At 36.9% G+C, this 10,847-nt stretch overlaps 1 long non-coding RNA gene across 1 annotated transcript; it reads left to right on the top strand.

The window, feature by feature from the left end:
- Positions 1–2,938: 2,938 nt before the first annotated feature.
- LOC125618560 lies at positions 2,939–7,000 on the top strand. Its single transcript, XR_007349899.1, has 3 exons — positions 2,939–2,952; positions 4,076–4,078; positions 6,815–7,000. It is a non-coding gene; the product is annotated as an uncharacterized LOC125618560 (long non-coding RNA).
- Positions 7,001–10,847: the final 3,847 nt, after the last annotated feature.

Raw genomic sequence — 10,847 nt, 5'->3', positions numbered from 1 at the left:
ATTAATGCTTAGGATCCTTAAAAAGTGAGTGTCCAAAGTGACTTAACCATGAATAAGTACAATTTCTGGGGTCCTGAAGGAACTGCACCCACTCTAGGGAAAGACAGACCAGACTGAAGCTATTGAAAGAACACAGACATGGAGATTTCATTTAACAGAAGTTGAGTAGAATGAGAAGTTGGGAAGAATGAGTTTGGATTTGTGATTAGGATTTGGGACAATTTTCTTGGATACATAACAAAGACCTCAGGATTTTTTATGCTTTAATTCTTTCAGACTTTGAATTTGTTTTATTTTCACCTATTTAAGACTTTCATTTTTGAGTTTAAATATATCTCCAGGAACTTATTAATGGAGAGGATTTATGTTTAATTTTGAAATATCAATATATATGTTGACATAGATTATTGGAATATTCTGATGTCATTTAATCTCATTGCAGAAAGTTTGAGGATCTATATTGAGCACTATGGCTTGGCACAATTTGGGATAGGAAATAAAACAGAAGCAAATTTCAGATTTTAATTAAGAATGCCTATTAAGATCATTCAATTAATGTATCATTCTGTCTCTCTTCAGAGCCTAGGACAAAAATCAAATCCTTTCAGCATAAAGAAAGGTCACAGAAAGTCCCAGAAAAATCCACAAGAAAGTATATGGAAGGGCAGTTATTTTCTTACAACAAATATTTTCTCCAAGAAATATTTTCTCCAACAAATATTTTCTTCAACAAATATTTTCTTCAACAAATATTGTCAATGTGCAAATGTATGATATGTCAAGGTTATTGTACTGTCATGTGTAACTAATTAAAACAAACAAACAAACAAATAAATAAAATATTGTCAATACTGTATCACTTAACATTGGGGATATGTTCTAAGAAAAATATTCCTAGGTAATTTCATTGTTTAAGAACACAATAGCATGTGCTTACACAACCTAAGTGGCTCAGATTCTCAAGAGTCTACCATCTTATGGAACCGTGATCTATATGCAACCTATGACTAAGAAATATTATGCAACACATAACTGTGCTATGGTACTATGCTTATGATGTTTCATTGGGTAATCTTCTGAGGATCTCTCAACATATAAGTAGAGACTGACAATTTTTGAAACTTTTAAAATTTTTGAAAAGGTAGCACAGGACAGCTCTTTTATTCAATGGAAAGTGCAGGGAATGATTATTGTATTATCACTTACTCTTCTATCTAGAAGTTGAAAGTTTATTTGCTATAGATTTTTAAAGCAGTCTAAGAAACATTAACATGTGAACAAAAATACTCATGACTTTTCCTCTCTGAGCTGAGTCTGCTATTTTCATCACTAGCTATCTATAACTAGTGATTAGACTGTGATCTTTTTGTTTTTTCTCCCTGAACCAAGGAAAGGATACATTTGCAGTTCTTTCAGTGGGGGTGTTGTAGGGATAGATGAGTCAAGGCACCAAAGATAAGCAGGAAACAGTTTAATTTGGCTTCAGCCAGGTTCAGAGGGTACAGCCTTTGCTGTAATCAATCAATCCCCTGAACCCCTAGTTCAGGGAGTTTCAGAGTTTTATACCCAGCATGTAAGGGGAGGGGCTCAGAAGTTCACAGTCTGCAGAAGTTCACATACAAGCAGCTCTTTCTTTCACTGTTCTGGGCAAGTTAACCCTTCAAGGACAACACCTGAGAAGGGGAGAGCTTCTTCTCCCCTTTCTTTCCTCCCCTGCCAGCTGTTACCATGGAGGCCAATTGTAACTTCTCTTATCTTAAAAATGTAGACATCTCTGTGAAGCCCAGCTCAAGGCCAGAGGCCTTGTTTACACATTTTTACAAACTAATATACTGGATACAAGTTTGTGAAAAACTAGTAAGGGGGTGTCCACCACTTGGAGTGCTGATTTCTTCCCAGCCAGTGACCAAGTAAGATAGGGCAATGTGGTGAGCCGCTTCTGCCGTTTATGCAAATTATGGTCGCCATTACAAGATGGCGCTGGCTCCGCTGTGGTCTGTGACAAACAACTCCTTATTTGGGAGAGTTGGCGCATGACTTTTCATCACCCTATGAGAAAGCTCCACGTGGCTGCTTTGCATTGGGGCTTGAGATGCTTTATTAAGGCTGGGAGGGGCATCCGAGAGAGAGAAGAAGAACTATCAAGGGCCTGAAATAAACTACTGAAAGAAGATTCCTGAGTGTTGCGTCTTCCTTGCGGGCAAGAAGTCGAGACAAGTGGTGCCGAAACCCGGGAACCAGAACTTTCAGCAGTCAGGGGGGTGCACCGTAGTCCCAGGTAAGTGGGATCCGTGACCAAAGCGGGGATCGTCCCAAGTAAGTGGGATCCGCGACCAAAGCGGGGCAGCAGCTGCATTGTGTACTTTCATTTTTACTTTCGCTTTTGTTTTCTGTGTTTCTTTTGTTGTTGTGTCATTTTGCTTTTGTTTTTTGTGCTTCTTTTGTTGTTGTGTCATGGGTGCCGCACCTTCCAGTCCACTTCCTGTCTCTTATACACATNTATTAATACCATAGACAGCAAGTGAATGCCTAAGAATACGTAAAAAAGGAGAAGATGAAGATTGTCCCATCACCCTATAATATAAAGAAAAAGAACTTACCCTTCCTGTCAATCCAGCAGGGTCCCTGTTCGGGCACCAATTGTGAACGTCTAGAGCATTTGGGTCCCTGGGTAAGGGTCTCGAAGTAACCAGGACACAGGGGATGCAGAGCAAAGGCAGCAATTGCAACTGCATGCTGAGATTTATTTGCAAGTTCCTTTTATCTACTTCTTCTAACAAAGCAAGCAATTCTTCAATATCACGTTACCCACACTGCCCAAATATCATGCCTCAGCGGATACACAGAGCTAAATTCAGATCGTTCCTGTTTATTTGATAAGTACCCTCTTAAAGTTCTTTGTAGACATTTATCTAATCCCCTGAGGATGCATTTGTTTCTTTAGAATGTACTGTTCCCAGGATAAGTATGCAGGAAGCTTCTTCCTCTTGGCCAAACCATGCAGAACTTGTGACTTGCGATAAGGGGAAGAGAACTTTTCCTCCTCCTAACTGAGGTTTGCCTCAGCTGACCTAAATCACAACCACAGCTCTTGCAAAAAATCAGGCCTGAGGGAGCCAAACTCTGCACACTCAAACCACCAGTTTTTTAGTTTGAATATAAATTATGAAAATTACTCTATTGATTCATGCTAAGAGGTCCTGTCTGCTAGTATAAATGCAACTCACCCAAACATATTGCCTTATGGGGAAATCTTTTAATCTTCATGAGCTGATCTACCCATGGAGCTACCAGGCTTCTTCTATGACATAGAGAAAGGCCTGCTTCTGCTTTTTCAGTGTGTACTCATAGTAAGGATGCCTATGAGTCAGCTGTTGGCATTTTTCTTTGGTCTAGTTTGCATTTGTTCTTTATATAGTAGAATTCTATAAAATGGAAAGAATTTTGGGTGACATCTTGGCTCTCGCTCATCTTGGCTTACATCTTTGTTAATCCAACAATTTCTAAGAAGAATATGTTTGACCCCTCCCCTCTCACAGCACTGTGCTTTCTGGAAGCCAACCTACTTGATGATTCTAATGTTCTGGACCATTTCTCAAAGACTTTTGCTGATTACCCTGTTGATTCCTAGAAAATGTTTTGAGCCTTTTACATGAATATTTTACATTAGTGTTTGGAATTAAGATTTATCTCAGATCCAAAAATCAAGGTATAATCATGAAAAGCATTTTCTCAGGGAATTGAAACTTCTAATCTAAAACAACAGTACAGGGGCTGGGGATGTGGCTCAAGCAGTAGCACGCTCGCCTGGCATGCGTGCGGCCCGGGTTCGATCCTCAGCACCACATACAAATAAAGATGTTGTGTCCGCCGAAAACTAAAGAATAAACATTAAAAAATTCTCTCTCTCTGTCTCTCACTCTGTCTTTAAAAAAATAAAATAAAAAAATAAAAAATAAAACAACAGTACATGTGATTATGAGGGGAAGGTGTCTATAATTTAACAATATTCTGAGGGAGGAATAAAGAGACTATTTGGGTATTTCAGAACACTGAATGAAATGATTGCTTGGAGTGGGTCTGATTTGGGCATGATTTTTTTACATGACAGGAGTTGAATTTTTATTTTTACTTCTTCATAACCACAAGATGGCACTAATTTCCCATTTAAAAGTATGATACACTGTTTGTCTTTTTTTTTTTAAGATTGTAAACTGTTGGGTGAAATTTGGTTATAATTCTCCCTTAGTCACTGCATTAAATAAGAATCTATAACAGGAATAAGATATGTGGCTTGAATTTTTTTCTATCATAGGTTAAATGTGGGGAGAATAACTCTAATGAGTAAGGTGGAATGCTTAGTAATTTTGTTCACAAATAAATTACAAAGTAAGTTTCAAATTTAAAGCGACATACTAGCAATTTTATGAGGCCTCTCTCTTACAAATTCATTAGATTTATTTTATTTTATTACAAAAAGAAAGAGCTAGGTAACTTCAGTTATTCATGAGTCAGCCAATAAAAAGCAATAAATACTCTGGATATCTACTTGCTCTTTCAGGATCAGGTTATTTGTCTTGCCTTTCTTGTGTGATTTCTAATGCATTTGTGAGTTTTGATGGCCAAGACCATAATCAAAGCAAACTGCAACTCATTTCTTTCCTGCTGGTTATTCTTGATTATTCTATAAGTGAAATAGAATTTGGATAAACATCCTATGATTACATTTTCTGTGATGTTGGTTTTGAATTTGTAACTGTGGTCCACTTCACCCTTTGAATATATCCCTCCTTGCTCTGAGGCTTATTTTTAAAAGGACACTTTTTTCTCTCTCCTTCCCTCCCCCATTCCATAACAAGTTTAGGGAGATACTGTTATCTTTTCCTTCCTCTAGTTAATTGTCCTTGAACACACCCACCACAAGAAGGAGACATTTGTCAGGGGATCTAGGAAGCAAATATCTCCCAAATTAACAAGTGAATCCTAACACACCATCAGGGTGCGCTGGGACCCCCTCCCAGAGCACACCTGGAATGCAACCCTTGAACAGCTTCTTTAAAAGCCCTGGGTTTTCCCTGATGTGCAGAACCACAGCCTCAGGGACAGGAGTCCCCTGTGTTTCTCCTTTCCTAGCAAAGCAATAAACCTTCTTTTTCCTTTTTCTCAAAACCATCTCTTCATTATTAAATGGCATAAGGGATGAGGACCAAGCTTTCAGTAACTAAACTGACTTGAAATTGTGAAATCCTGCTGTGTCAGTTTTGTTCTGAGACTCTAACCCCTGGTGAGTTTGGGACAGGGCCTGGAAATGAGATGGCATCAGACTAAGCATGTCTGTTATAATGATTTTTTTCTGCATTCATTTACAAATGTCAGAACATCTGCCCAAAGAACTTAAGGTAAAGATGGAATTTATTTTCTCATTTAACTGAAAAAGTTCACAGGTAATCTGACTACCAGTACAGTTGGATTCCAAACTCAAAAAAATATTATTAGTGCTTGTTTTTTTTTTCCTCCCTCTCCATTTCTCCTCTTTGCTTCCCAGTGATTCGGCTTTATGTACAAGCTCCTCATTAGAACTCCTGGAACTTTGAGGATCTCTGTGATTTAATGGCAAATAACTACAGAGGTTATGGTCTCAGAGATGTCTGAATCAAGCCCAGTGGGAAATAGTGAGTCCTTTCACTCACACGTGCACACCCTTGAACCAACATCCATAGCCAGGAGAGTGCTATGTGCTCATGGGCTGGGGCCTGAGACATGTACTTCACCCTTGGGGCAGCTGTGTATCCTACAAGAACATATGGATTGGAACAAGGAGTAATCACAAAGTTAAAATATGGATGCTGATAAAAGAATGGGTGTATCAAAGGAATCTTGCCCCAGAAAACTTTAGCATGGCCTTGAGCCTCAGAATAAAGACAACTGGATTCAGAGGGTCTCTCTCTGCACTTGTGAAATGTTTCTTTTCTTCTTTTCTTTTTTGAATGTGTGTTTAAAAAGCTTTGGAAAATGACAAAGCGAACTGGTTTGTGACTAGGTCTCAACATGCCTTCTTAGGAAAACACTGATAAAATTATGAAGGCAGAATTTCCTGTGGTGCCCTCTCCCATATATTTTTCTTATCTTCTCTGTTAAGACACTAGGGCTTCAGTTTTTCTCCTTTATTCCTATGTGTTCCAGAACTTTCTTATACTCTGCCTCAAAACTCACCTTTTTTTAATATCATTTTTTTTTGTAATTGAAGAGCTTGATATTACCTATTGAATTTTCAATCCTTTAATTCAAAGAATAACTGCAAAATTGATTAATTCTATGTATAACCATGTAATGTATTATACTATGGATGTATTGAGTACATTCAATGTGTTGTATTTATCTCTATGAATTATACTTAGCTCTTGATGGATATTGTTAAAATAAGGGGATGAATAGTAAAAATTTGAAACTTAACATATGAAATAATCTTTTCAGAGCTTATAAGCATTTGCCTATTCTGACAAAGATTCCTAATGTTCCTTCCTAATCACAGCTCTTAAAATATAAAGTACTTTATGTCATTTACAGTACTCTACCTGAAATGCAATTGAAATTTTTAGACCCTTTGTGTATAGAATTATACTTGTTGGGACTTTTTACTATTAGTAGCCTTGTTTTCAGTGATGACCCAAAATAATTTTAAACTTTTTTTCCCCATTGATCAATTTATAAAAACACCAATAATATTTAAGTATGTAATTCAAGTAGTTAAGAGTAGTTGAGGAGGAAGCAGCCCAGTGCCAAGCCAGACCAGAAGAGGAAGCCTGGCACCAAGCCAGACCAGAGGAGGAAGCCTGGCCCCACCCCGTGTGCTAGTCTGGAGGAAGCCCATCAAGCCTTAAAACCCATCAAAGGGGGTGTGGCTACCAGCACGGTTCTGCAGCTGATCCAGGTACCCGGTTTCCAACTCCCCCACCCTTAGCTGCAATAACTCAAAATATTTCCCACAAGCTTTTGGGGGTTGTAGCTATCAATGCAAAACAACAACAGTACAGGCGCCTGGTTTCTACCTCAGAGACTAGAATAGGGAAGATACAGGTGGAAGCTCATTTCCTTTCACACTGGCTATACCCACCACCCTGAATATAGAGGCTCAAGCTAGGAATAGACAATGCCACCTACTGGAAGCAAGGAAAACAGTGTTCTGAGAGACTTTTTTTTCTCTTTCTTTCTCTCTTTTCTTCTCTCTCTTCCACAACTTCAACATACGTGAAACCAAGAACTGTGCATGAACAACTGAATTAGCAAAGTAATATAATATAGAGGAATTGCATATACCCCACCTTCCCCTCATTTATTTCTTTATTTCTATCTTACTTTCCTTTTCCTTCTCTCTTATTTCTCTTTTCTTCCTTGTTATTTTTTTCTTTTTTTTTTTTTCATTCATATTCTCTCTATCCCACTTTCAATCTCCTAACTTTTGCTATCTATACATAGGGGAACTACCTAAATACAGATAGGAGGTTGAGTCTATACATTCTTCCATAAATTACCAGTCTATTGGTTAGAGTTCTCCAAAGGTGCTAAGTTAGTTTAACCTCATACCCTCACTCCTTTCCCTCTAAGTATAACATCCTTCGTCTGAAATTAAGTTTTCTATATGCCACCAGATATGGTATGCCTTTTATGAAACTAATGACTATATTCTTAAATAATAATTGAAACCAATATCTATAGACTTAGAATCTAACTATAAATGTATTAATAATGAAAACTTGTGCTTAGATGATGTACTGTTGATATTGGGAACTGTTAACATTGTCTTTCTCCGCAAAAGAGGGATTTTGGAGCTATACAAGAACAATACAAATATATAAGGGGAAAAACATTAACACAACAGTTTCACAAAGCTAGAAAGAATCATGAGCAGTATGAAAAGACAAGGAAAGAAAGGACCACAAACAATACAGGTCAATTCAACATTAGATGAGGTAATATCTGCAGCTGATGGAATGTCAGACAAAGAGTTCAGGATATACATGCTTCAGATGATCTGGAGTCTCAAGGAAGACATTATACAGCAAATTCAGACAATGAAAGATCACTTTGACAATGAATTACATAAACAAATCCAAGAAGCAAAAGATCAACTCTATAGGGAGATAGAGGATATAAAAAACAAACAAACAGAAATCCTGGAAATGCAGGAAACAATAAACCAAATTAAAAACTCAAATGAGAGTATTACCAGCAGAGTAGAACACTTAGAAGATAGAACTTCAGACAACGAAGACAAAGTTTTTCAACTTGAAAAGAACATAGACAGCTCAGCGAGAATGTTAAGAAATCATGAGCAGAACATCCAAGAATTATGGGATAACATAAAGAAACCAAACCTAAGAGTTATTGGGATACAAGAGGGTATAGAGGTCCAAACCAAGGGAATGAGCAATCTATTCAATGAAATAATACTAGAAAACTTCCCAGACTTAAAGAATGAAAAAGAAATCCAAATACTAGAAGCCTACAGGACACCAAATGTACAAAATCATAAGAGATCCACACCAAGACACATAATAATGAAGATGCCCAACATACAGAATAAGGAGAGAATCTTAAAAGCCACAAGAGAGAGGAAGCAGATTACATTTAGGGGTAAACCAATCAGGATAACTGCTGATCTTTCAACACAGACTCTGAAAGCTAGAAGATCCTGGAACAACATATTTCAAACACTGAAAGAAAAAGGGTTCCAACCAAGAATCATGTATCCAGCGAAATTAAGCTTCAGGATTGAAGATGAAATAAAAATCTTCCACGATAAACAAAAGTTAAAAGAATTTGCAGCTAGAAAACCAGCTCTTCAAAACATCCTTGGCAAAACATTACAGGAAGAGGAAATGAAAAATAACAATGAAAACCAACAGCGGGAGGTAGTACAGTAAAGGAAAAACTAATCATAGAGGAAAAACAAATCATGTTAAGTAACATACATAATCAAATATGGCTGGAAATACAAACCATATCTCAATAGTAACCCTAAATGTTAATGGCTTAAATGCACCAATCAAAAGACATAGGCTAGTAGAATGGATTAAAAAAAAAAATGATCCAACAATATGCTGCCTACAGGAGACTCATCTGATAGGAAAAGACATACACAGACTGAAGGTGAAAGGTTGGGAAAAATCATATCACTCATATGGACTTCGGAAACAAGCAGGAGTGTCCATACTCATATCAAATAAAATAGATTTCAAGCCAAAGTTAATCAAAAGGGATAAAGAGGGACACTACATACTGCTTAAGGGAACCATACACCAACAAGACATAACAATCATAAATATATATGCCCCAAACAATGGTGCAGCTATGTTCATCAAACAAACTCTTCTCAAGTTCAAGAGTCTAATAGACCACCATACAATAATCATGGGAGACTTCAACACACCTCTCTCGCCACTGGACAGATCTTCCAAACAAAAGTTGAATAAGGAAACTATAGAACTCAATAACACAATTAATAACCTAGACTTAATTGACATATATAGAATATACCACCCAACATCAAGCAGTTACACTTTTTTCTCAGCAGCACATGGATCCTTCTCAAAAATAGATCATATATTATGTCACAGGGCAACTCTTAGACAATATAAAGGAGTAGAGATAATACCATGCATCTTATCTGATCATAATGGAATGAAACTGAAAATCAACGATAAAAGAAGGAAGGAAAAAGCATACATCACTTGGAGAATGAACAATAGGTTACTGAATGATCAATGGGTTATAGAAGACATCAAGGAGGAAATTAAAAAATTCTTAGAGATAAATGAAAACACAGACACAACATATCGGAATCTATGGGACACATTGAAAGCAGTTCTAAGAGGAAAATTCATTGCTTGGAGTTCATTCCTTAAAAAAAGAAAAAACCAACAAATAAATGATCTCATACTTCATCTCAAAATCCTAGAAAAAGAAGAGCAAAACAACAGCAAAAGAAGTAGAAGGCAAGAAATAATTAAAATCAGAGCTGAAATTAATGAAATCGAAACAAAAGAAACAATTGAAAAAATTGACAAAACTAAAAGTTGGTTCTTTGAAAAAATAAACAAAATCGACAGACCCTTAGCCATGCTAGCGAAGAGAAGAAGAGAGAGAACTCAAATTACTAGCATACGGGATGAAAAAGGCAATATCACAACAGACACTTCAGAAATACAGAAGATAATCAAAAACTATTTTGAATCCTTATACTCCAATAAATTAGAAGATAGTGAAGGCATAGATAAATTTCTTAAGTCATATGATCTGCCCAGATTGAGTCAGGAGGATATAGACAACCTAAACAGACCAATATCAATTGAGGAAATAGAAGAAACCATCAAAAGACTACCAACTAAGAAAAGCCCAGGACCGGATGGGTATACAGCAGAGTTTTACAAAACCTTTAAAGAGGAACTAATACCAATACTTTTCAAGCTACTTCAGGAAATAGAAAAAGAGGGAGAACTTCCAAATTCATTCTACGAGGCCAACATCACCCTGATACCTAAACCAGACAAAGACACTTCAAAGAAAGAAAACTACAGACCAATATCTCTAATGAACCTAGATGCAAAAATCCTCAATAAAATTCTGGCGAATCGGATACAAAAACATATCAAAAAAATTGTGCACCATGATCAAGTAGGATTCATCCCTGGGATGCAAGGCTGGTTCAATATACGGAAATCAATAAATGTTATTCACCACATCAATAGACTTAAAAATAAGAACCATATGATCATCTCGATAGATGCGGAAAAAGCATTCGACAAAGTACAGCATCCCTTTATGTTCAAAACTCTAGAAAAACTAGG

This window comes from Marmota marmota, unplaced genomic scaffold, assembly GCF_001458135.2.
Source record: "Marmota marmota marmota unplaced genomic scaffold, marMar, whole genome shotgun sequence".
In the NCBI taxonomy this organism is placed as follows: domain Eukaryota; kingdom Metazoa; phylum Chordata; class Mammalia; order Rodentia; family Sciuridae; genus Marmota; species Marmota marmota.
The sequence above is the reverse complement of the archived record's forward strand: the minus strand, read 5'-3'. Positions and strand labels throughout refer to the sequence as shown.